The 27,999-nt window shown below is 44.7% G+C and overlaps 1 long non-coding RNA gene across 2 annotated transcripts; it reads left to right on the plus strand.

Moving 5' to 3' along the window:
• On the plus strand, nucleotides 1-27,853 carry LOC309533374. Of its 2 annotated transcripts, XR_014220183.1 has the most exons (4): nucleotides 1-112; nucleotides 15,219-15,369; nucleotides 23,296-23,448; nucleotides 27,544-27,853. It is a non-coding gene; the product is annotated as an uncharacterized lncRNA (long non-coding RNA). The 2 variants fall into 2 exon arrangements; XR_014220184.1 differs by lacking the exon at nucleotides 15,219-15,369 and having other exon boundaries at nucleotides 3-112.
• The last annotated feature ends 146 nt before the right edge of the window (nucleotides 27,854-27,999 follow it).

Raw genomic sequence — 27,999 nt, forward strand, 5'->3', positions numbered from 1 at the left:
GTCAACAAACCTGTTGCCTGGATACCACTGTGGAATGAAAACCAAGAGCAGTCCACAAATATGGATGAACTCTTGGGAGCCACTGGACCTCTGGAGCTTGCTTCCCAAATAGGTATGTCATTATATCCTCAGTATTGGATAAAGCCAAATTGGAGAAGGATGCTGTAAGCAGTTTTGTCACATGTATGTCCCAGAATTAGTTGAGTGCACCACTTCTCCCACCCAAATCCATAAGCGGTGTCATTTAGCAACAGTGTCTACTACCATCAGACAGACGTCACAGTGATGTGTGTTATAACAGATAATCCATGCCCTGTATTTTTTTGGAGGCACACCCCAATTATCTGGGCTTGTCCTAATAAACCTACTGAATGCTTACACCCACTTAAAAAACAACATACTTTTATTGAGTTTTCTGACTAACGTAATACAAGTGGCAAATTACCCACATGGCAAGGCAGATGAAATAAATATTGAAAGAACCAAATAAAGAACAGCAGACCCAACTCTGCTCTGAGTGCAAGATAGCTGAAAGGCCAGTAAAAATAAGGAAAGGAATCTTTCCTAGTCCTGAAATATTCACAGTCTATCAACCACCTCATGTCTGCTTAGTGACTGTCATGGGATGAAGCCAAGAGATACCCTGGTGAGACTTTAATGTCCTACGGTTTAATTGCTTGCTTGCACCCTAAACACATATGACAACAGAGTTCCTGGCATTTTACTTCTTCCGGTCAGTTGCAGAATGCCACCCAACACAGGAAGACATTGGGAGAAATTAGACACGTGTCTCCAGATCAGCTGGAGCGCATGAATGGGAAATCATGAGACTGCTCCCATTCTCTCATGAAACTGGTCATGCAAATGTCTCATCAAGGTAGCAATTCAGAGGGAGGTGTTTCACATCCATCAGAAATGATTCAAGGGCGAGGAATGACTCATCAGCCACAGAGCTAGCTGAATAACTGAGAGTTCACCCACAGAAACGCAAGAGGCTTATAAAATAAGCAGCTCGCTTGCATCTATCATAACCACTGGGTGGGTAGAGATCCATTCAGTGCATTATTGATCATTTGTTTTATTTCAGAAAAGAAAAACAAATCACTCAAGGTAGCTCAGCCTGATAATAGAATATGCCATCTAAAACCAGTTAAGAACCTATTAAAAGCAAATGCAACAGGCAAGAGCAGCTGAAAGGCAGATCCCAATACAGTGGTACCTCAGGTTACATACGCTTCAGGTTACATACACTTCAGGTTACAGACTCCGCTAACCCAGAAATAGTACCTCGGGTTAAGAACTTTGCTTCAGGATGAGAACAGAAATTGTGCTCCGGCGGCGCGGCAGCAGCAAGAGGCCCCATTAGCTAAAGTGGTGCTTCAGGTTAAGAACAGTTTCAGGTTAAGAACGGACCTCCAGAACGAATTAAGTACTTAAACCGAGGTACCACTGTACCTTGCAACACAATTAAGTCAACATGGTGCCTTCTAGATATTTTTGGACTACAACTCCCATCCTTCTGATCATTGCCCATGCTGATGGGGCTTATTTATCTATTACAATCATTTATATCCTGCATTTCAACAATACAAATCCTTCCAAGGCGGCTTACAAGAAAGACAAAGCCAATGGGGTGGGGGTAATTCAGGCTCTGAGGGGGTCTTGGCTTGCCTCTCTTTCACTGACTCCTTCTCACAGGGCAGTTGGTGGTATATACGGCACAGGGAAGGAGAAAGTTCAGCTGGCAGTGGTTCTAAGGTGGTCTTTGCTTGTCTTCTCTCTTCCCATCCTAAGGAAAATCTTTCCCACAGGGCAGTTGATGGTAGAGGGCCCTGTACACAGATGCTGGACCAGGCTTTGAGATAGTCTTCCACCTGTATCTCCAAGGCCCATTTGCACTGTACATTTAAAGCAGTATCATACCACCTTGAATAGTCAGGGCTCCCTGGCCCGACGAGAATCCTGGGATCTGCAATTTGTTAAGGGTGGTGAGCATTGTGAGGAGACCTCCTCCTTCAGTTCTCAGAGTGCCCTGGGAAGATGGCTTGACTGTAAAACCACCCTTGAGAATTGAAGCTCTGAGGAGGGAAGAGGGGTCTCCGAACAACACTCAGCACCAAACTACCTTTCCCAAGATGCTTTGGGAGAAGCCATGTGTTATGTACTGAGTTGAATAGGATTCAGAATGCAGCAGTCTGATTGGTCCACAGGAGCCACCCAATCCAGCTCCAGGTGGAAGTGAATCCACAACCTGATTGGCCTACAGGTGAATCCCGGAATTAGCCAATCACGTGGGGCCCATTGTGTAAATAATGTATATAAAGCAGACATTCAGGGGGAACTTCCATTCCTCCTCACCACTATGAGCTGAATAAAGAGCATGAAATCCACTCTCGACTCCGAGTATATTTCACCATGGCTATTTAAAGCGGCGAAATAGTGTTTTAAATGTCCAGTGCAGACGGGACCCTAGAATGGTAGTCCCAAACATCTGGCAAACATCAAGCTGCCTACCTCTGAGTCTACATCATCAGCGAGTTCTGGCAGTAAACGTTATCAAAGGATAACCTTTTTAAATAAAATGAAAAACCACCTTCCAAAACAATGGAAGGAGATACCAGGCGATTCCTTTTGCTAATGCATAATGCATCCCGCAGCTTCAGAGTCGGAACAGGAAATGTTGGGGTCTGCACTTCTACAGGCCTTTCAAATGGGAGAAGGTATCGCAGGGCTACAAAGGTTGAACTCCAGAGGGTAGGCTCAATGGAAATGTCCCCTCAAGAATCCAGGACCAAGGCTATGATGTTAGGATATATTTCTTAAGTAGTGGAACAAGTCATACCATGATGAAGCAATGCAATGCAATTGCTTTGTGCAGCAGATTCTGGAGGAACATCACGTTTCTGCCTTCAACCACTCTGTGTGCCTTCCCACCCCACACACCGTAATGGAGCAGTAGGGTGTCACATTTCTGCTTCAAGGGTAAAAAAAGATGTCCAAAAATGGCACCGGCATTGAAAGAAGTGAAAGTGGCAGCAATTGCAGAAAGATAAAAATGTTCTGAATCTAGAAAAGACTGGGGGTTTCCCAAACACATGGGAAGTACATCATGGGCTAGAGTTTGCATGGCCGACCGGAGTGAAATAGCTAATAAATTCAGAGTAAACTTGCAGAGCAAGCCCAATGGTAGGAAACCTTCAGAACTTAAGGAGGGATAATTTAACCCTATTCCAGACTCTGGTCAGAACTGGGGGAACTGCTGGCGGAGTCAGCCAGAGACTGCCAGAAAGGGGGGGGGAGCCTTTAAAATAGAGTTTGTTCTTACATACACACCCTTTGTGCCAGTGTAACTTCCACTGGGTTGCTAGGTCACATGCCCAAGCTGAATGGAGATTAGAACTGGGGTCATTCTGCACCTGCCCTGCCTCCCCTTTCTTGGGACTTAGTGCTGGGTCAGCCAGCTTCAGCTAACCCTCAGTTGAGATGGGATAGGGAAATTTCCCTAGGCTTGCCATACGTCTGGAATTTTCTGGACATAGCTTGAAAACAACCATTGGAAGCAGTGTTCAGGTGGAAATCACTTGAATGCCCATGAAAATTTCAGAAGTCAAGATTTTGGCGAATTTGCTTCAAAATAGCTCAGCAACCTCTTTCTTTTCTTGAGATTTTGCAAAAGGTGGTGTCCAGATTTTCACTTTTTGAACTATGACAACCCTAACTTACCCAGATGTATCTCCAGCTGAACTAGGATGAGGGACTTCAGCCCGGGTAGCCCTTGTTGAACCCAGAGAAAGAGGATGTTGACAGCAGTACTTAGAGATTAAGCTGACAATAGCTCTAGGAAGCAAACCATGACGTCACACTCCTGGGTCCTTCCTTTTCCTGGGGAAATCCAGGTGTGTGTGTGTGTGTGTGTGTGTGTGGAGCATATTTTTGGCAGAATGAGCCACTACACAAATGTGCTCACTATGGCTGACTGTCACCTCCTCTTCCTTTTCTGGTGTCTCTAATACCCAGAAGGAAAACCCCCATAGTCAGGGTTTTGTGGCCTTCCTCTTCCTTTGCACACTTCCCTTTGCATGCACACACACACACACACACGAGAGAGAGAGAGAGAGAGAGAGAGAGAGAGAGAGAGGTCGAAAAGTGGGCAATATTTTTTAAGGAAAACAAATCTAGTCCAATTTTTTAAAAGTGTTTCAAGAAGCAAGTTGGGGTTACAAGTGGACCCTGAGTCATGTGGGGAAGAGAGAGATTGAAAGCTATACACTGAGTTCCTTCTGAAAACAGCTACATTGTGCACCTTCTCTCCCATGCACTTTGAGTTTTATAGCCTTTCAAAAATCTGTCAGTATATTTGCACTGGCCAGGCTGCCCCGTAAAATGGTACTTATCTGTTAACATCTCATTCCTCAACCCAGTTCATTTTATTTTGAAGCGACATCTGGGATGATTTCACAAATGAGCTTTCCAGATGGGCGAAAATTCAGCGGAACTCAAACCACAATAAATTAGATTACAGTGAGCACAGAATAAATTTACGACCTGCTTTTCCTACAAGGAACTCAAGGTTTGGTTCTTTCCACCCATGCCCTACTTTACAACAACCCTGCAAAGTAGATTAGGCTGAGAGGTCCAGAAATTGCATTGAAATAGCTTTCTTCCACAGTCACGTTGCCCTTACAGGCTGGCAATGGCGCAGCTCAAGGCAAGAACAAACAGATTGTTTATTTGAGCTCTGCAGTTTGCATTTGCAGAGTTCTTTCCCATCAGCAACACCCCTGCTTGCAATCATTCAGAGCTGTTTTGAGTTCTGTTTTCCCGTAGTGAAGATTCCGTAATCATGATGATTTATCTATGTAATCTGGTACAATTGCTCCCAATTAGTCTGATTAATATGGCCAACACATTGAGACTGAGTGGGAAGGGAAGTTGATAGCAGTTCAATTTTATAGCCTAATTTAAAACCAGACAAGTTGGATTTCGGAATGTAAAAATAACCACGAGGAGTTATGTAAGAATAAACCAGAGACCATAGAAGGGGATTTAAAAGAAAATAAAACAAACCTGTGTACATGATACAAGTTGTTGGTGGAGAGATTTCCCAGGCCATTTAGGCGGCTGTAGTCCATTTCATTTCAATGAAAGTCTTTCCATCATATTTTCGTCATTCCCAAACATCTCTATTACATTTCTAAAATGGAACTCCTGGACATTTGCTCAGTGTTGTTAGTCTCCCTGGCAGTCTAGCTCGGGATTCCGATCCCAGCCAACCCCAGGTCCCATTTTCTTCCATTTGAATTATTGTAACTTTAATTTTTAATCCTAGCCTATCACAATGGCCCACATCAAGCTACAGTATAGAAAACAAAACCCCCAAATTACCACACATCCTACCCCCATGGCTCTACCCCCTTGCGAAACCAGCACTCTGTTTTGTAACTAAACAAACAAAAACAACAACACACAATCTGGCAGATGTTTGCTCTGGTGACTCCACTTAAGCAGCAATCCTAATGGAACTTGCCTCACAATTAGCATGCATAGGATTGCACACTGTTAACACTGGTATTTCATGCTGTTGAGTTATTGTTTCCTTAAGTGTCCTCACTGGCCATGAATGAACTGCGTGCATATTTTCCACTGTCAAATACTGGAAGCAGCGCAGTCACAGAAAAGGGCAGACAAAAGCTGCGTCCCATATGTAAGGCAAAGCTGTTTAAGGCATGTGCTGCAGTGGACACGCTGCAATGGAATGCAGAAATGTCCAAAAGCTGCCAGTTGTAGCTAGAACTTCCTTGCCCCATTTGCTTTCACAAAGACCGTAGCTCAGTACTTGAGCATTTGTTTTGCATGCAGGAGGTTCCAAGTTCAATCCCTGGCACTGCCTGGTAAGACTGAGAATGGCCTCACTCTTTAAATCCCAAAGAGACACTGCCCGTCAGTGTAGGCAACACCAAACTAGATGGAGATAATGACATGTTCTCCTTACGTTCATATGATAATAGGTAAAGGTAAAGGGACTCCTGACCATTAGGTCCAGTCGTGGCCGACTCTGGGGTTGCGGCGCTCATCTCGCTTTATTGGCTGAGGGAGCCAGCGTACAGCTTCCGGGTCATGTGGCCAGCATGACTAAGCCACTTAGTCATACATAGTGCAATATAAATGAAGAAATGTGAAGATATGTAATAACTACAGAAAATTATCAGACATGTTGATGGAAGTCTAAAAGAAAAAAGACGTGTGATGAGTTCCTAATGTTTAATTGTGTTATAAATTTGTTTTTATTGGAAAATTAATAAAAATTATATACAAAAAAAAAAGAATTATGGGTTCCTATGTAAGATGTAGAATGTGTTTTAGTGAGTAGACAAAAGGAACTGTGTGAAAACGCAACGGTACTGTGGAGACAGAATTCTTGGTCAACTATATTTTTTTGTTGGGATGACAGCGCAATCCACTTTGGCTTCAGCTGAGCTCAGTGGAAAGAACTTCAGATCTTGGAGTCAAAAAGAAACACTATAAACTGAGTGTGAATTTTTAATAACAAGACGCAAGAGAAGATCTGTTTCATCAAGGGATGGGTGAGGCATGGAGAGAGGCAAGGAAGAAGCATGGCAAGAAGATCCCTGTGCAAGGACCAAGTAGAAATTGTCTTGTAGGAGAGCACCAATTGCAGAAAATTGGAGATACTCTGTACTTTAATGGAAACACCTTACTTCCAAACTAGCTGCTAAGGGCTAGAGTAGAAGAGTAGTCACAAGATACACCCTCTTCTACATGTATAGCAGGGATGGGGAATCATTTCTAGCTCAAAGGCCACATTCACTGCTGAGGACCAAGGGCCACTGGAGGGCATATTCCACTGGAAACAGTTGGTTTTGGGTGATAGCAACTGCACTGCAAAACTACCTATTTCGGGTGATCTACTATGCAGTCACCTATTTCGGGTGATCCACTATTTGCAGTCTTTAGACTATTGTCAAAAACTTACTTACTTATTCTGTAAAATTTTATTTTCTCTGCTGGTTAGCGGGTGGGAGTATACATTTGGTTTTTGTTACTGCGCTGCCAATGTTGTTTTTGCTGTTATGGGAGAGGGCTGCTTTGGATGTGTGCTGTATGGTATGTTTATGTTTATATTAATATGTTTATATTATTCTCTCCCCCCCTTCTATTATAAATTGTATTTGTTCATAGATTTTTCTGTGTGAGTTGCTTGGAAACCTTCTTTGGTGACAAGCAATTACTAAGTTTAATACATAACCATTGCCCCACATATGCCAAGAGCTATTGCTCAGGTCTACTCACCTTTTGTAGTTCACTGGAATTAAGAGACACACAAAAAATAGAGATATTAATCACCTTTAGCAAACACTGAAGAACCTGGCAAAAGATGAGTGTGCTTTCCTAATACATGCCAATGATCTTGATCAAAGGCATTGCCAGCTACTCAGACAGGGAAGAACAAAAGAAATCATGAGACACACACACACATGTGTTTCGCCAGGCTGGCTTAGCCGCCCAACAGGTAAGACATGAATATAAATAGCTGGCACAATTATGGCTAAGAGTCACGGGGATTTAGCCTCAATGAGTTCCCCATTGCAAAGGGCTGATTAAACTACCATTGTTAGATTGCCATACTTCCTCAGTGGTGAGGTAGACGCTGAAGTCAGCATGCTGAATTTGTTTTATGATCTTTACAGGGCTGGCTGCTGTTTTAATGTGCTTTAATATGTCGAATTATCTTGGGTGACATCCAGTGCTGTCCATCCACTTGCACAACAGAAATCTGCTTGGGGAGTTTTTTCTTTCTTAAATAAAGTTTGTAAAAAGAGGGGGTGGGGAGAGAAATCTGATTGCACAATGGGAGTTCTAGTTTCTTGTTTCCCCTTCTCAACACCCTGAAGCTGATTTGGGGGGCACACAGGGGAAAAGAGGGGGGAATCCCACTTTTGAAATGGGTGCCCCTATTGGTTATTTTAAAGTTCCCCGGCCCCTGAATATCCAGCCTGTGAATAGTTGTGTACACATGTAGGGTACACGTGGAGTATATTTGTGTGTGACAAGCTTTTAGCAGTTTTATACCTGGTAACTGCCCTGGTTCCTCTCAAAGAATTATGGGAATTGTAGTTCAGGGAGTATACTAAGAAATCCCTACCACACTCACTTTGCAGTTTTCCTGGAGGAGAAGCAAGACCGTTAAACCAATTTAAGCCTGTAGTGTACAAAAATCCCTGTTGTTTGGAAAGATATATGGATTTGTTCGATCCTCTCATGTCCATTAACACTCTAGTTTATACACAACTGCTCAGACCCAAAAATAGGCAGATGAGGCCTTGTTAGTGGTGCCCAGTGCTGCCCAGTTGGCAATAGCTCATGTCAGGGCCTTTTCAGTGGTGGTTCCCTGATTGTGGAATGCCCTCCCTAGTGAGGTCCACCTGCTTGCATCATTATTAATCTTTAGGAGGAACCTAAAAGCATTCCTGTTTACACAGGCATTTAGTGGCTCAAAAATACAGTTCCTGGCAACCTCAAGACTATTGGATGGAAGCTGATTTTTAATTGTGATCACTTTTTGAATGTTTTTAACTATGGTTGTTTTTACATGTTTTAGCAGGTATTTGTTTTGTTTTAAAATTGCATAGGTATCTGCCACCCTGGGCTCCTTGGGGAGGAAGAGCAGGATATAAATTCAATAAATAACTATGTTAGTTGCATGCACAAGTTACATTTTGAAGTATACACTAAATTATATAATACCTGTTCTTTAAAGAGAAAATGCCTTTAAAAAGCCAAAGAGATTTTGTGTGTGTGTCACTTACCTATAGTCTCCTTAATTTTTGAAGCTGTCACTTTTACTCCTTTTTTCTCAAGCAAATGACTAATGAAGTCGAGACACATCCCGATTTACATGGTAATGCACCAGTAAAGCAGCTTAATGGTCCAAGAGCTAACATCCAGGTTTTATGTATTTATTCAAGTGAAAACGAAGGTATTTCTGCCACAAGGCTTTTCCATGTCATTTTAAGCTGTCTCTCAATAATTCTTGCCACTGTGACTAAGCTCTATACTCTTGTTAACAGTTTACTAGACAGGTGCAAAGAGGAATTAAAAGGTTTGCATGGTGGGATTTGTGGGGGGGGGGCAGGCACATTATATAATAACTTTTTAATATGTGCACTTTTACTGAACCCGCTGAGCCCCGTTCATCAAATAAATCAGGTAAATGAACCATAAGGTAGCAGATCTAAGACTGGATTTTTGAGCAAGTGCTGCAGTCGCCACTCCTTCTGGTTACTGCTGCTCACCCTCACCCCAAGACACACACTTCACTTTCCCAAGGAATCTGTGTAAAAGTTAGATCCCACAGAATGAATCGGAGGGCATGTTCGCATCACCGCTTACTCTAGATCCAGTGTGCTCCCATTGCTAGTTTTTGAAGCTGCATACACACAACGCGGGTGGCGCTGTGGGTTAAACCACAGAGCCTAGGACTTGCCGATCAGAAGGTTGGTGGTTCGAATCCCCGCGACGGGGTGAGCACCCAGCTCCTGCCAACCTAGCAGTTCGGTCCCTGCTCCTGCCAACCTAGCAGTTCGAAAGCACATCAAAGTGCAAGTGGATAAATAGGTACCATTCCGGCGGGAAGGTAAACAGAGTTTCCATGCTGGTTCCATTCTGGTTCGCCAGAAGCGGCTTAGTCATGCTGGCCACATGACCCAGAAAGACTGTCTGCAGACAAATGTCGGCTCCCTCGGCCAGTAAAGCGAGATGAGTGCCGCAACCCCAGAGTTGGTCACGACTGGACCTAATGGTCAGGGGTCCCTTTACCTTTACCTTTACACACGACTTTAGCCACAACCCATATCGATCCTGCAGCTCCTTTTAAATATATACACACAATGTTAGGTGAGAAAGGAAAGGGGGAAAGAGATGGAGGGAGACTGGTTAGTGGGGTGGGGTCAGGTGGCAATGTTTCTAGTCTTCCACTTAGTGTACATGTGGGGTTTTATGTCAGCGTCACTTGTGTGGGTTCTCTTTACTATTCGCTTGTATTTATTTGGTGGTGAGAGAAATTGGGGGTGGCCTAGGGTTGTCTCTGATTGGCTGTAGTGAAATTTGTTTTTGTGTGTGAGTGGTGTATGTTTGTGTGGTTAGCCAGATTGATTCATATGCTGTTGGCGGGTTCTTGCTGTTGTCTTGCTGGGCTGTGTATGTGATAAAGAGTAACCATACCAGGGTGAAGGCGTCTTCTTCTATTTGTCCCCATGTCAGTTTCAGTTTATTGGCTAGTTTTTCTAATACAGTAAGGCTGTTTCCCATACTATACCATTGGTCTATGCTTACTCCTGACAGGTCTCTCCAGTGTCTGGCTGTGATGCTTCTGGCTGCTGAGAGTAGATGGGTTATGAGCTCTTTGTGATGTGAGTGGGCATTATTATCTTGGAAGATGTTCAGTGGGGCCAGTTCTGGGGTGAATTCTAATACTTGCTTAGTTATTTTGCATATTTCTTGTATGATTGATGTCCAGAACAGTTGGATTTTAGGACATTCCCACCACATGTGGAGGAATGTGCCTGTGGAGGTGCAGCTTCATCAGCATTTTGATGAGGTTCTTGGGCGTATTAGCATTAGTTTCTGTGGTATTAGATCCTGCAGCTCCTTGACAGGTACTGCTGCTTGATGTGTTTTCCCTCAAACCAGCTTCAGTCTGACTAGAAAAGGGCCTTCTGGTGGTTCCCCCATTGCGAGAAATGAGGTTACAGGGAACCAGACAGAGGGCCTTCTCGGTAGTGGCGCCAGCCCTGTGGAATGCCCTCCCTTCAGATCTGAAGGAAATAAGCAGCTATCTTATCTTTAAAAGACATCTGAAGGCAGCCCTGTTTAGGGAAGTTTTTAATATTTAATGTTGTATTGTTTTTAACACTTGATTGGGAGCTGCCCAGAGTGGCTGGGGAAACTCAGCCAGATGGGCGGGGTATAAATAATAAATTCTTATATTATTATTATTATTATTATTATTATTATTATTATTATTATTATGATGCCACATTCACTTTGTGAACGGTGTGCACATTCGAGACAGCCGTTCCACATGCACAGATAACAGCTTCATGAGTAAGACAGGCGCTGAGGAAGCGGGGTGCAGTGGGGGTGGGTCGCTCCGGGTGTCACCACTAAGGAGGGTGACAAAATGCCAGGCAGCACTCACCATGGGGCCTGCAGTGCGCCCGAGCCACATGTCTCTCCTGGGAGAGATGAGGTGGCCTGGGCGCGCGCAGGCTCCACGCTGCCCAAATGGCCCACCCACTGCCTCCCCCCCAGCTGTAGGGTGGCTGATTGGGAGGAGGCAGGCAGACTCTGGAGGCCCCGCGCTGCACCCTGCCCCTATGGATGGCTCACCCTGCCCCTGGGAGCATGCCCAGGTGCCCAAGTGGCTTCCTCCGCCACTGGAGTAAGTGTCCGGGGTGTGTGTATGTGCATGGTCAGCAAAACCAAAAAGGTCCTGCATACTGAGTGAAGACATCCCCACTCTCTCTCTGATGTGACCAACACTGTGTGAATGTGGCTTGAAATACACGGGTTGGGCAGAACAAGCTCGCTGCATTTTACGTTGCTAATTTGAACATATCCTTAAGTCTTGAGAAGCACACCAAGCTCAAAGAGGAAGTGGGAAAGAGCATCCTCCTCCTAACTTTCTCCTGCAGCTGCATGCAATTTTCCATGGCCAAGGAGGTAGAGGGTGGGAGAGGGGTAGGTCTCATAGGCTTTGTGGGTGCCAAGGGACGATCACATGAGGCACCATGGCACCGATGGGCCACCATAGTGGGGACCCTATTATACAATCCTACTTAAATACTTACAAAATCATTTATAATTGGAAATATAAAAGATGCAAGTGGAAACAAAAAGATGTGCCCTCTTTATTGGAACAGATGTTAAGATTATAAGACTTGGCACGTTATGATAAAACTACTTTTAAGATTAGAGAAGATATGCAATTGAAAAGTTTTGTTGAGAAATGGTTCATCTGTATAAAAAAACACACACAGAATACTTTTTAAAGCATGTAGTCTTTTATGTTGTTGTTAAGAGTTTTGTCATTGTGATTGCAATGGCAGTGATTGTTTGGAAGATTTCAAAAGGGTCACCATCTTGAAAGAGGCAGTGATATGGCCACTCCTGAAAAAGCCCACCCTGGACCGACCAATTGGCTTGTGACAACTACCACCCTGTTGTCAATTCCCCCTTTCAACGGAAGGTGATTGAGAGGGTTGTGGTACAACAGTCATAAATACTCTTGGATGAAATGGTGATCTTGCCCATTCCAGTTGGGTTTCAGACCTGATTATGGGACTGAATCAGCCTTCGTTGCCCTGGTGGATGACCTTATCAGCAGGACTGGAGGATTAAAACCCTGTTAGTTTTACTTGATCTCAGGGACTTTGATTCTATCAGACATGGTAGCTTCCTGAACCTGCTCCGTGAAAGGGGCAATGTTTTACTATGGTTTGGTTCCCACCTTCAGGGTCAGTTTCAGAGCACAGCGTTGGGTGATTATCTCTCGTTCCCCTAGAAGTTCTGCTTCAGGGTGCCTCAGGGTACCATCCTGTCCCTGTTTCGATTTAACATCTACATGAAGCTGTTGAGAGCTGTCATCGGTATGCAGATGATACTAAGCTCCATTTCTCTGTAACATCTAAATCAGGAGAAGCCATGCAAGTTCTGGACTGGTGCCTGGTTTCAGTGGTAGGCTGGATGGGAGCCAAAGAATTGACTCTCTGAGTCCTGCCAAGGAGGAGATGCTGGGGGTGAGCAGTTCCTAAGTCTGGATTATTGGTCAATAGCCTGCTTTGGATGGGGTCATACACCCCTGGAAGGAGAAGATTCATAGTTTTGGTGGGCACTTGGAACCATCTCTGTCACTAGAGTCCCAGGCTATGAGTGCCTTTTTACCAGCTACAGTTTCTGGACCAGGATAGCCTAACCGCTGTCATCCATGTGCTGCTAACCTCCAGATTGGATTCTTCCAAGGTGGGTCTGTCCTTTGGGCTGATCTGGAAACTGCAGCTAGTGCAAAATGTAAAAGCGAGACTGCTAACTAGGGGTGCAATACTGCCAGTATATTGCTGATGAAAGAATTGGCTGCCAATTGGCTACTGGGCTAAGTTCAAGGAGCTGGTACTGATACATAAAGCCCTGCATCCCTTGGAACCAGAATGCCTAAAAGATTGTCTCATTCCCTTCATACCCAGCAAACTAATACCAGTGTACTGGAAGAAGCAAAGATCACCAGTGTTGAAGCAATGATTCTTCAACATCAACTTTGTTGGATTGGTCATGTTGTGCGGATGCCTGATTATCGTCTTCCAAAGCAACTACTCTATTCCAAACTTAAAAATGGAAAGCGTAATGCTGGTGGTCAATGAAAGAGGTTTAAAGACTGTCTCAAGGCAAATCTTAAAAAATGTAGTATAAACACCAGCAATCGGGAAACACTTGCCTGCGAGCACTCCAGCTGGAGAACAGCCTATACCAAAGGGTCATGGGCTTTGAAGACACTCAAAGTCAGGACTTAAGGGAGAAAAGTGCTAAGAGGAAGGCACGCTTGGCAAATCCACACCATGATCAACTCCCGACTGGAAACCAATGTCCCCACTGTGGAAGGACATTGGATCCAGAACTGGCCTCCACAGTAACTTATGGAATCATTCTTAAAACTGTGTTTATGGAAGACAATCTTACTCAGCTATGAGTGATCGCTGAAGAAGAAGATAACTGTGTTCTACAGGAGGGCATCCTAAAAAAATCCAATCCTATCAGGAGGTCCATTTCATATGTCAGAATTGGGCCTTTATATGTGCAGTTGCTCCATATATGTTTTTATTGTAATGCAAATTGCTCTGGGATGCCTCATGGGAAGCAATTCATAACCAAATGAATTAATGGTAGTTTAGATTTTCATAAACAGGATTGTGCATGAATTCAATGTTTTAATAGTTTAGTTGGAAATGTTACCCACCCACACAAACACACCCACACAAAACCTTTGTACAAGATAACTGAAAATAAGAGATGAATATTACTAATGTGGAACTGGATGTGCAGATCCCGGCTCCATGATACTACATAATCCACGTTTATTGTTCCATCACAAAACTTCTAAAATTAGATTCGGTGTCAGCAGAACAAATAGGGGCTGACTGTTGGCAGACTAAATATAGCTTAAGTTGCAAGTTGGGTATATGTTGGGGCATCACATGATAGTTTCATAATGTGCCACCAGAGACTTCTCCTATAAAGGAGAATGAATATGAAGAAGCAAGTGTGTGAACAGGGCCAAACAGGGCAATGCTATTAACATCTACTTAAACGTAGTCCCATGGGACATACTCCCAGGTAAGTCTGTATACAACTGCAGATGATGTACTGCTGTTGTTGTACAACTCCCATTCATTTTGGTGGGCTTTCCAGAGGAGAAATTATTCACAGGCTGTACTTCAGTTCACAAAACAAGCACAGATGGGCAATAGCTGTCATCACAGAGTTTGATTCTCCAGGGGTCTTGCTCATAGTACTTTTTTTTCAGTTCACAATTCACCACCACCACAAGCGTTACAATTCTATGAATGAGGGGGTTGGTGCTGTGCTGTTTTGGTTGTGATTGTATGCATACATACAACATATAATGATCTATTTAATCCAATAAATGCTTAAATGTTTTTAAATGATTAGGATTCCCCCCTCCCCAAGTTTTAGTTGTTCTTTTAACTGCCTTAGGGAAGAAGGCTGGGTATAAACAAATATATAACAAAATCAGAGAATCGCATAGATGGAAGGGACCCCGAGGGTAATACAACACAGTAATAATATTAGCAAACTTGCACAGGGTGGGGGTCGGGAGAAGGGAACTTCACCTGCTGAACTTCTGCCTGTCCAGTTGTTGTTAAAGGAAATATGTGTCTGTGTGTGGTGTTGTTGTTTTTTAAGGCAATCCTTACTGACACAATTCACCATTCATCGGCAAAACCAGCTATTAGATTCGTTGCAAAGAAATCCATAAAGCTGCGCGGGGCGGGGAGAGAAGCGACTATCTCTGCAGCGAAGCTTAGAACAAGCCAAGACGGCGCCCCCCCCTCAAAAAAAATACGAGGTTTTTTTTGTTTGTTTTGAAAGTGAAGGGCTTCCCATCTCCCCATTGCTTATTCCAGCCCTGTAATGCGCGCGACCGCATCTCTTCTGCTGGGTTACCATAGAAATAGAGGCACGGCCAGAGACGTTTGCATTCAGCGAAGTGGCCGAGGAGCCAGGGCTTGATTGGTCGGTCGCCGCAGTAGAGGAGTGGCGGAGGGTCAAGGAGAGGTGAGCTCACGCGGGGGGCGGGCGAGCCGGAGCTGGCAAAATGCGCGCTGCAAAGGGGGCCGTTGCTGATTAGGGCCCTCGACCGGCCCCCCCCCCTTCTCTCTCTCTCTCTCTCTCTCTCTCTCTCTCTCTCTCTCTCTCTCTCTAAATGGAAGCGTTTAAGCAGCGATCTTTACAGAGACAACGCCGGCGCTCCGTTTTAACTCGCACGTGCCCAAGTTGCATGAGGAGCCTTTGAATGGGTCTCGGCCGCATGACATCTAGCGCCCTCTCGGGAGTACTGCAACCCTGCGGCGAAGGGAACGGCAGCCAGGGGCTCTTGGAAAGCTGGTGCAACCTTCCATCACTCGCGGAATTGCAAGAGTTGGAAAGGGACCCTGGGGGTCATCTAGCGCAACCCGCTGCAAATGCAGGAATCTTTCACCCAACGTGGGGCTCGAACCCACGACCTTGAGATTAAGAGGCTCTTAGCTCTATCTAGTGAGCTATCCTGAAGTTCAGGCCCAGGCACAACCCATCTTTCTGCATAGCAAGACCCTTTGAAGGTGGAAAGTTAAGACGTTTTTGAAGCTTAAAATAAAGCTAAAAATGCAGAGCTCTGGAAAAAAGCACCGCCTCACATTTTAGGCACCAAAGCTGCAGAGCTTTATAGACTTACTTGGGAGTAAACCTAGTTGAGCACACTGTAGGACCTGCTTCCTAGTAAATATGCATGGGGTTGCATTGGGTTCAATAGGGTTTACTACCAAGTAGACCCAGACATTGGACGCAGGTGGCGCTGTGGGTTAAACCTCAGAGCCTAGGACTTGCCAATCAGAAGGTCGGTGGTTCGAATCCCTGCGACGGGGTGAGCTCCCATTGCTCGGTCCCTGCTCCTGCAAACCTAGCAGTTCGAAAGCACGACAAAGTGCAAGTAGATAAATAGGTACTGCTCTGGCAGGAAGGTAAACGGTGTTTCCATGCACTGCTCTGGTTCGCCAGAAGCGGCTTAGTCATGATGGCCATATGACCCGGAAGCTGTACACCGGCTCCCTCGGCCACTAAAGCGAGATGAGCACCACAACCCCAGAGTCAGTCGCGACTGGACCTAACGGTCAGGGGTCCCTTTACCTTTACCTTAGACCTAGACATTCTGACCTAGGGCAAGCCCCATTGAGCTTGGTGGGGCTTACCTCTGAGTAGATGATTGATTGATTAATTGCATTTATAACCCACTTTTCCTCCAAGGAGCTCAAAGTGTGGTACACAGGCCTCCTCCTCATTTGATCCTCACAACTACCCTATGAGGTAGGTTAGGCTTGTAAAGAATTGCACCATTACTAGGCTTCTTTATGGGCGGCAAGGAGAGCTCTTCCTGTTATCAGGTGTTTTGAAATGGGTGGGATGGGGTGGGGTGTTAGTTCCGAAAGGCAGTTTCCTACAATTATTTTAACCAGCAAAATATTTGTGCTTGCAAGATGAGTTTAAAGCATTTGACTGGAGTCAGGACTATTATTATTTTTTAACTAAAGCACCTTGATTTTCTTATCGAAGGCTGTGGGATGTTTTCTGAATGGGCTGTAATTTCCACTCCATAGATCAATAGGTCAAAGATCAGAGATAGTTCTGTTGCTGCTACTGTTGTTTTTGGAACTTGAATGGGAAATTCGGGGAGGGAAAGAGAGGAGAGTTACTCGCCAGAGCTAGGGGCTGCAAGCTCTGAGGAGAGAGGCAGCACCAGAAACTGTCCTCTGGGGATCTGCTGAGGTAGTTCCTGTTTGCCCTGGATGTTGCTCTGCTTGCATATTTGTAAATAAAGCAAATATTACAATACCACCCTGCGCATGTGTATGTGTGATCTCCAATACTATCTCATCTAAGAACAAAACTGAAACCAGTGATCCTGTCTCTGGAACTTCTCCCTGGCCAGAAGTAGGCAGATGTACACCATACCTTTCAAGCACGTTCAATGCGCTCTTCAAGCACATGTCTTGCCCCCAAAGCATCCTGGGAAGTGTAGTTTGCTAAGGATGCTGGGAATTGTAGTTGATTGAAGAGGAAAACCACAGTTCTAAGGGTTCTTTGGGGGATGCCATGTGCTCTAGAAGCACATTCAATGTGCTCTAAATGTATGGTGCAGATCTGGCCTTCGTAACACTTGTTTGGGAGTAAAGCAATTCAAATCGGAGTCAGCTGAGGTTAGGGTAAAGGAGCATGGCCCTACACCAGCCTTCACTAACTTTATTTCCCCCTGCCCGATGTTTTGGACAACTCCCATCAGCCCCAGCTGTGAAGTGAATCCTTCCTTCTGCCTGCCCCTGGATTGCTGGGCTGCCAGAATGAGCATGGACCCTTCGCTGTGAAATGTGAGCTCCTGTTTGGCCAGTTACCTTGGCTAAAGCCTTGCAAGAGTTAGGGCAGCATCTCTGCAGAGCCTGCAACACATAGTGGGTCCCAACACTGTGGGATGTAGCAGCAGGGTGTACGTGCATGTGAGTGTGTGTCTTGTTGCAAAATGGCTGAGGCAGGCCTTGACCTCTAAGACACTCTATAGCAGAGCTTTCCAAACTTTTCATGTTGGTGACACACTTTTTAGACATGCATCATTTTGTGACACAGTCATTCAGTTTTAGTAGCAAACTGGAGGTTACGCTAACCTCTTTCCAGACCTGGGAGAAGCACGGGGAACGTTTGCACAACAAACCTACACACTGCACCCAACACACTAAAGCAGAGGTTTTTGGGTCCACAGCTCCCTTGACCAACTACATTATTTCTGCGGCACCCCTGTGGGGCTCAGGATCCCAGTTATGTCACCCCTTGCCTGCAGAGCTGGCAGCCCCTCACTCTTTTTCAAACACCCTCCCTTGTGAAGGGTTCCCTCAGCCTCCTCTCCTCTCCCTTCTCCTTGGGAGTCCTCTGGGCAGCTGCTGCTGCTGCCCCTGGTCTCTCAGCTGCCCCACTGCAAAGAGAGGTGCCTCCTCACACTGCCCCACAGGAGCCTGGGAAGCACCCCCTTGCCAGCCTCTGATCAGCCTGGGGAGCTTGTAGCCAGGGCTGCTGCAACAAACAGCTTTGCAAGCCTTTGGGAGGCAGAGACGCGAGAGGGCATCAGAGGATGGAGGGAAGGAAAGAGGGACAGAAGCCAGTGTTGCCCACAGCACCCCTGACCATTATTCAAGGCACCCCAGGGTGTCACGACACACTGGTTGAAAACCACTTGGTTGAAAACCACTGCACTAAAGTGTCACGGCACACAGTTTGGAGAGCACTGCTCTATAGTTTTTTTCTGCAACAGGCTAACATAGCTATCCCTTTGGCAGTTGTAAACCAAATGTATATTCCAAATAATATAGGGGCTATTAGCATATTTTATGATGCAGAAATGCAACAACAACAATAACACTTTTAGAGTGAAAACATCCACATTTTCCCCCATTCGTCTTCAAATGACGAATGCTCTTCAGAAGGATCTTAACCTTACAAAAGAAAACAAAAGAAAAGTAATAAATGGGGCCAATCTATCTACCTATCTCTTCAGCGCTGAGGAATCTGATTACCCAACATATTAAAAGCATGACGACAGCTCGGTTATTGCTTTTTCCAAGCTGCAGATTGAGAGATTTTGTAAGATTATTTGAAAAGGAAACAGTGGGGTGTGGAAGTCTTATTTGCTTGCTACATTTGCACCCCACCTTTCCTATAAAGAGCTTGAGGCATTGCACATGCCCTACGCCCCCTAATTTATTCTTGGAAGGACCCTGTGAGATAGGTTGGGCTGAGAGACAGTGATAGGCCCAAGATCATAGAGTCATCTTCACAGCTTGGGGAAGATTTCAACCCTGGTCTCCCCTGTCCTAGTCCAACACACTCTAATGTGGTCTCCTCAAGATGTTGTGGGCTACTAGCCCTGTTATGCTGGGTGGGGCTGGTATAAGTTCTAGACCAGAAGATCTGGAGGCTACCACCTCTCCTTACTTTAACCTCTGGTCTGAGGGGACTTATGTGATTTTATTCACAAAACTTCCACTCTTAATATCCAGTACTGACAATAAAGGGTTAATACGGAGTTATACAAAAATACCAGCCAGGAGGGACAGGTGTTTGAAAATGGAAGTCATCAAACAGAGGAATGTTATTGGATAAAAAGACATTCTGTGTAGGGGAAATCGAGGACACTGGATTATGTTGCGGAAAGAGAAATAAATTAGAGATACAAGTATTGAAGGCTTCTAAACAAATATGTCTAGATGGCGTGGGATGCCTCTAACAGGCAGTCCTTGAGAGCTGGGTAGAGCGGAGCTGCTGCTGCTGTAATTCTTATTATTATTGCAGGATAGTAAATAAACAGTCCATTCCAGGTTGGCTTATGTGGGAAGACCTGCTGGTGTGACCAGTTTAAGCACATTGGCACAGGTCTCTTTTCGGGCTCCATTTTGAACCCCAGGCTCCATCTTTGAGTGCATAAGCAGCTCCCTGACTTCTGCAGGTACAGTGGGCAGATGCAAAAAAAGAACAGGACTCCTTATACTTTTAATAGCTGAGTATAAGAGGCAATTTCAGCAGGTGCAGCTTGCAGAATCATCATCTCTTCATTGCAATTATTCCCACCTTCTCCCCACCCCACACAATGGAATGTTCCCCCTTAGATACTCCTTAAATCTCTTCTGGGGTTTTCCCCAACCCTCAAGATCAGATTTAAGGATGGTACAGAACTCACATGGGGAGGAGCGGATGGGAATCCTGTTGCACCAGCACTAAGCCTTGTGCGTGTGCAGCTATTCCGTTGCATGCTGCCCCATGTCTGCTGAAGGGTTCAGTATGTGGTAGATTTCCTACACCATGACATAGCTGTCAAGAGAATTACAGCGTGAGAATGAACCACACCTCAAACCCTTCTACAGGGCCAGGGTTAGTCTTAGCGCTGTCACCATTCCCAAATATTGGGCTGTATACTAAAATTCGCCCAAGACATTTTGCTGCCTGAGGCAAACGACAAGATGATGGCTCCTCGCATTTCATGTACAAAAACTGACCGGAATTGTAGCTGAATCATACTTGGATGCTGTCAACATTGCCTTCTGCTGCACCTGAAGGCAGCAGTCTAGCTTAGGAGAAGCAGAGCAGGGCATTGTACGCACACAGTTCCCCCCTCTTCCCATCCAGGAACTGACTCACTCTGCCTAATGGGAGGGCCGGCCCTGAGCCACACAGGAATGGAGAAGGACCACCATGCAGTTGCTCCCATCACCTCACAAATGTATAAATGACTTGAGACTCTGACTGCAGGCAAGGTCAACATTAAGGGCTGTTTATTGCGGTTTATTATTTATCTTGTTTATTACATTGATATCTTTCCTTTCCTCCAAGGAGCTCATGGCGGCGTACATGATTCTCCCACTCCTCAGTTACTCCTGACAATACCCTGTGAGGAAGGTTAGGTGGGGAGGCAGTAATTGGCCCAAGGTCAGTCAGTGAGTGGGGATTTGAACCCTGGTCTCCCAGGTCCTAGTCTGACACTTATAATCACTACACCACACTGGCTGTTGGAGAAATGCCTTGACTGGATGCAGACAGGTTTATTAAGCTGTGATCATTTACATCAGGGGTCAGCAAACTTTTTCAGCTGGTCCACTGTCCCGCAAACCTTGTGGAGGGCCGTACTATATATTTTTTTTGGGGGGGATGAACGAATTCCTATGCCTCACAAATAACCCAAAGACGCATTTAAAATAAAACCATACATTCTACTCATGTAAAAACACGCTGATTCCTGGACTGTCCGCGGGCCAGATTTAGAAGGTGATTGGGCCGGATCCGTCCCCCGGGCCTTAGTTTGCCTACCCATGATTTACATCATCATTTTATTTCCAGGTTAAGAAAGGAATAGCTCTCCTTTCAAGATTTTTGTGATTACCCCACACCCCAGATGTTGGCTATCTTTCCACTCCAGATTTGATTCTTCATCTATTAATCCCCACCCCACCCAAGCAACTGCCAATTTAGGAAATACTCAGGACAGTAAACCTCCTACATCCCCAGTATAAGCATTTTTTTATTTTGACAAAGCAGTAGAATGAGGCAGATCAAAACATTGACTGTAGTAAATTGTTAAGAGGATGAAAACAGCGAGCTTTTGGTGTGCTTTGGAGGAGCTGGTGAAAGGCAGAGAATCTATTTTTGGTGCAGTTAAAATTAATAGGATACATTTCAGTTTCCTCTGTGTATATAATTTCCCTTTAAATCTTAGCTCGTTGCTCTCCGGCTGTCTGTGCAACACAGAACTTATTCTTAGACTACTTATTATTCTAGCAGACTTCTCACCTCTATTCAGTGTGACTCATGGCTGGTTTACACCTGTATATTCATAAAACTAGATGACAGCTGCATTGTATGTTGATCTAAGTGTGTGAATGAACCGTCGCAGATCTAAAACCTTAGACAAATCTTTTAATATCAGGCAGTGCCACGCCTCCTCAAAAGCAGCACTGAAGTCAATCCGCACAGTCAGCTGCTAGTCGAGTAACACAGAGCTATGTGTGAACCAGCCTTTAACAGGTTCTCAAAGACTTATCGGCTCAAGCAGCCCAAAGTGCCTTTAAGTGCATTAAACAGTGTTGTTGTTTTCTATCCACGATCCACAACCCTTTCAAAAGTGACCATCGGCTGTCTCCATCATCTTAAGGTGAGCTGTTAGGCACCACTACAATGTTGACCACATGGCATATTTTACTCTCATTTATTGTCCTGTGTTTCTACCCCAATTCTTTCTCCTGAACTTAGGCAGGAAGAACCAAATGCACAAATATAAGATAGGGGACACCTGGCTTACAAGCAGTACATGTGAAAAGGATCTTGGGGTTTTAGCGGACCACAAGCTTAACATGAGTCAACATGAGGCAATAAAAAGCTAACACTATCCTAGGCTGCCTCAACAGAAGTCTAGTGTCCAGATCAAGGGAAGTCATAGTACCACTCTAGTCTGCCTTGGTCATACTGTATGCAATTCTGGGCACCACAATTTACGAAGGATGTTGAGCTGGAATGTGTGCAGAGGAGGGCAACCAAGATGGTCAAGAGTCTGGAACCCAAGCCTTATGAGGAATGGTTGAAGGAGCTGAGAACATTTAGCCTGAAAAGGAGGAGACTGAGAGGAGATATACGGTAGCCATCTTCAAATATCTCAAGGGCTGTCACATGGAAGAGGGAACAAGCTTGTTTTATCCTGCCCTGGGGGTAGGACTTGAACCAATGGCTTCAACTGGTAACAGGGGACAGGGCCTTTTTAGTGGTGGAGCCTTAGCTTTGGAATGCTGTTCCCAGAAAAGCTCACCTGTTGCCCATTCTGGTGACTTTCCACTGCCAGGCAAATAACTTTCCAGGCAGTTTAATTTGTGTTGATCTGTTTTACTCGGGTTATTTTTTATTCAGCTGCTATAGATTTTCTGTTTTTAGCTTATTTTTCTGTTTCATCATAAGCAGCCTTCATCCTGTGTTTGAAGGGCTGGGTGCAAGTTCTAATAAGAAAATAAATAATAATAAATGATAGAGAGAAGGCTAGCATGGGGGTACATTTTTACATTGACAGGAGTGATGACTGTTGTTAATGAATTCTTCTGTGCTACAATATTCCTGTTTTGGGGAATGGAGAGGAATGTTTCACTTGAGTGCTTTAGGAAGGAACATAGGGTGTTTCCTAAACACATGTGCTGTAATTCTCTCCATAATGGCATTCTCTTTGTTGTTCTCCATAGTTTTGGCAGCATAGTTGCCAACATAAGATGCTCGCAGACGGCATCTGTCGAATTTCCTTATCATAGTGTTATGTTTTCCCTTTCAGACTGCAAAATATGCAAATATATTTTCAGTGTCTCTTTTCCCTTCCGCAACTCGGTTAGCTGAGGGCTTTCCCATAGAGTTTGACTTTCCCAAGTGCATTTATTTCAGAATTCAACCGCCGAGAACGTGCTCTTTTCAGCAGGAAACGCAGGGAATGCAGTGCTGCAGAATCTGTCTCCTGTCAGCTCCTTCTCAGAATCAGCTGTTAAACAGACGACATGCTCCCAAAAAGAAACAGGCTGCCTGAAGCAGCTTTATTCCGTAAGTTGAAACATCCCATCTGTGCCACATAATTAACACTTTGTGAATACTAGAGGGCTGTGAACTTTGTACAGACAAGCATGGATTCCGAGCCTTGCTAACACAGATTGTTAAGCATGTCAGCTGCTGCCCTGGGCCAGGGCTTGAAATGGTTTTTAATTGCTTGATGGGCAAATCACTTTATTCGGCCTCCTTGAATTGAAGGGTGCATGCAGACGTATGTTGTTTAAATGGGCACTGGCTTTGGTCGGATGTAGCACAAAACTACGGTTTAGTATTACATGCAAAAGCCTTGAACTTATGCGTTCTCCCCCTCCAGGGAAGGGCTTATAAGCTTTTGCTGCTATTTTTAACTAACTGCAGTTTAGCATTATTTCTGAACCTAGACAAACAGTGGTTACTCTTAACTATGTCTTATTAAAACAATCCAGTTTCATACCATAGCTTAAGAATCTGGGTTCTGAGTGTGGGTGTAACACAACCAGTGCCGGCCCACCTATGAGGCAAGTTGAGGCAACCGCCTCAGGCAACAGGATTCTCAAGGGCAGCCGACCAAGGAATGCATTGCCTGCTGCTGCTACGGTGCACCATTTTGTGGTTCGCCTCAGGTGCCAAAATGCATTGGGCCAGCCCTAAACGCAACTGTGGTTCATCGAAAATGGAAGTGAAAGTTTCTGATCCCATGTTGGAAGAGTGAGCAATAAAATATGGGGATCTGATATTTGCCCAGGCGCATTTGCATAATGATAAGCTTAGCATTCCGTTTGAATGAGGCCACTATGGAAGTGCACTCACCGTGTTGAATGAAATTTCATAGCCAGGATCAAACTTGGGATCTTGCTTCAGAAACTAAGGTAAAGGCACCCCGACCGTTAGGTCCAGTCGTAGACGACTCTGGGGTTGCGGCGCTCATCTCGCTCTGTAGGCTGAGGAGCCGGCATTTGTCTGCAGACAGCTTCCAAGTCATGTGGCCAGCATGACTAAGCCGCTTCTGGCGAACTACAGCAGCACACGGAAACACTGTTTACCTTCCCGCCAGAGTGGTACCTATTTATCTACTTGCACTTTGACGTGCTTTCGAACTGCTAGGTTGGCAGGAGCAGGGACTGAGCAACGGGAGCTCACCTCGTCATGGGGATTCGAACCACCAACCTTCTGATTAGTAAGCCCTAGGCTCTGTGGTTTAGCTGCAGAAAGTAGCTGTGCACAAAACTAATAGGCTGGTGCTTTTGATGTCTTAGATCCACATCCTCAGAACAATTTCACTGTTTTTAAATGGATGTAAACATAAGGCAGTAAACGAACATAGAAATGAGTAGGCATTAACATTGCACTTTCAAAAATAACAATGCAGGTAGCCTGCTGGAAAAAGAAAAGAAGACAGACAGCTGAGATTGGTATTTGAATCACAGATAGGTATGTCAGCTGAATGTATTGTGAAGGCAGAATGCAGGCCAGCTCCTCCCACGAAGCCCTAGTTAAATGTCTGTTTGCATGAACCTTACACTTTCTGTATCAATGAGTCTTATACCTGTTAAGTGTAAGACTAGAGAAGCTTGCATTTGAATAATCTAGCTAAACTTCCTTGCATTTTTTTTAAAAGCAGCATTTTCTTGTGGATCAAACTATAAAAATCAGGAAAAGGGTGTTGGAAAATTAAGCAGCAATTTGGGGAAGAAGCAGTTGTGGGTTCATTTATTTATTTTGTACGGTCGTACCTTGGTTTCCGAACAGAATGCGTCAGTTCGACTTCCAAAATGTTTGGAAACCAAGGCGCAGCTTCCGATTGGCTGCAGGACACTCCTACAGCCAATCAGAAGTCGCAGAAGCCACGCTGGACGTTCGGCTTCTGAGGCAAAGTCTGCAAACCGGAACACCTACTTCTGGGTTTGTGACGTTCGAGTTCCGAGTTGTTTGTGAACGAAGCTGTTCAAAAACCAAGTTACGACTATGCTCCATTTACAATCATTTGAAGCTAAGCTCTTTTGAAATCGCTCTGGCTTACTTCTGAGTTACCTTATGGAACATCTTCAGGAAAAGAGAAGGCTAAGGAGTAAACCCTACACAAATCTGGAATGGAGTCCCTAAGATGGTTGGATGGTGCCTTGTACGCCTCCTTTCAGTAACTCCTGCAGCCAAGTTGGTGCCAAACATACTGCTCTGCTTTCCTTTGAACCACAGGGAGGCCAAGAATGGGGTCTTGTTGTTTTGGCAGCTCAGGACCTCCATACACACTGCCCAGGCTTCCACCCTGGAGAAGTCATGTTGGTGCCGCTAACGCAGCAAAAACAATGTGGGAGGAAGCAGTTATGAGTTACTGGTCTCTGCAGCTACAGCAGGTGCTGTGATTCTCCAGTGGTTTGGCCTCCCCTGGAGATGGACTGCATTGTCTCTTAAGACAGATGGATGTCTATTTACTAGATTGCCAAAATTCTGATCAAAAAGTTCTGTACCAAGTCACTATCTCTGAATAATGTTTCCGCAGTAATTTTTTGAAAGGGAGCCTTAAAAATATGCGCTTTTTTTTGTAAATACTGGTCACAAATGTAGGGTTTTGGAAGTCACCAGCATGTTAACACTGTTACCAGAGACACCCCTATCCAAAGAGGGGAAAATATGGCAGCCACCGTAAACACTTACAACACATTTTATTTTTATCCAAAGGGAAATTATATAGTGGCTGCGATCCAGAGCACACCACCACATCTTCATCAGAACTTAGCATAAAATCTGCCCATTGATGATTAAAGGGTGCTTCCAGAAATACAGTATAGGAAAGTCGGTACAGTAATGGAGTCATTTTTTTGGCTAGCATTCTTGGGGGTTTTGCTCTCGTTGTCGGAATTTCTCATCCTTTTGATCATTTTGAAAAGAGAAGATGGTTCGCTTGTCTAAAACATTCCTCTCCCTGGACTGTTCAAAGCCTTGTTTCATCTACTTCAGCAGCAACTCTCTCACCCACACAACCAAATGTTACAGATGGGAAGAGTTCTGCAGCGGTGACATTTCTTCTTCAACTCTTGTGTATTTACTTCCAGAGGTGTAAAACCGGTGGAGTTCCAATTTCAGCTGACTCACAGCTACTGGAAATCTTACCGTGGTAATAAATGACAGCCCTAGTTGAGGACGTGTGCAAAAGATGCAGATCCATTTCACTGGGCGGAATGTCCTGAAAGTGCTACAGGACTTTTGACCTCTGTTTATTGATACACAGCCTTAAGCTCCAGTCCTTCCATTTTACAAGCAGCCCTGATGCTTCTTAAGCATTGGATCTAGGTCCTGTTGAGTTTCAGGTGGGATGTGGAAGAAGCAAAGTATTGGTACAGATTTCGGGTACCAGAATTTAGGGGTGCAAAAGTCTCCATCATTCTAAGAAGTTAGTGAATGTTAGACATTATTGAATGCTAGAAATTAATAAATGCATGCAGTCTTCCCCTGGGATGGAAGCATGACAAATGTGTTGATGGCCCATCAAAGGAAGATGTTTGGATGTATGAAACAAGGGGGTAACATAGGTGTTAGATTACACAGAGGAAAAATGTTGTCCTTTTAAAAAAACAGAGGCCTGAAACTGTTTCTGTTTTGCCAAACATTTTGGGGGAATTAATTTGATTTAAGGTTCGGCTTTTGTTCCTTATTTTATGTCATTTAATTGATTTTATTTTAAACCACCACTATATTGTTGTTATGAATTTGGGGCAGTGGGGACAAGTTCCCCATAATCCTAACTTTAGTAAAGGGCAGAGTTTAGCTAATATTTGGAGCACGAAGGGAAGATTCCTGGCCAGTGAAAAATACAGGCTGAACCAGTTCTCCTGTTCAGGAGATTGCTGATAGCGAAGACGCTATTAAGAACACAAGGAGAATTGGTCAGAAACAGAAGAACTGAGAGGGGGAGGTTGCCAGGGTTAACAGAGGGTGTGATGTCACCACAGGAAAAAAGGTGTGCTTTTAAAACAGAGGTTTCAGACTAGGGGTTTTGGGAAAGACGAAGGAAGGGGCCAGAACTCAGAGAATCAGAGAACTGTGGGGTTGGAAGGGGTCCCCAAGGGCAGGAAAATAATACTCTACTTTTTTCCCTTCTTTTTTTTTAAGGATACAGTCAGGGCCTGCACGATTCCCTGGGGAAGAGTCTGAATTGCCAATTCCTTTTTTTACATTTAGAAGAAGCAGAATACACTACTTGCTGGCCACCTTGCAAAACTGAAGGAACTTGGACAAATTGAAAGTGGACACCAGTTTAGGCCACACCAGAAATACTGGTCTATCTGGTATGAAAGAGGACATTTGGAGAGCCTTCAGTAATCCCAGCCATGTAGCTAAGTAGTGTGTGCTGGAAACCCCCGGACCTGAGCTTCTTCATGCTCAAACACATGGCAGCAAAGTCACAATACTCAAATGAAGCACACTTAGAATCATAGAATCATAGAATCATAGAATCATAGAGTTGGAAGAGACCACAAGGGCCATCGAGTCCAACCCCCTGCCAAGCAGGAAACACCATCAGAGCACTCCTGACATATGGTTGTCAAGCCTCTGCTTAAAGACCTC

Source organism: Podarcis vaucheri (assembly GCF_965113315.1).
Source record: "Podarcis vaucheri genome assembly, chromosome: 5".
NCBI classification, from domain to species: Eukaryota; Metazoa; Chordata; class Lepidosauria; order Squamata; family Lacertidae; genus Podarcis; species Podarcis vaucheri.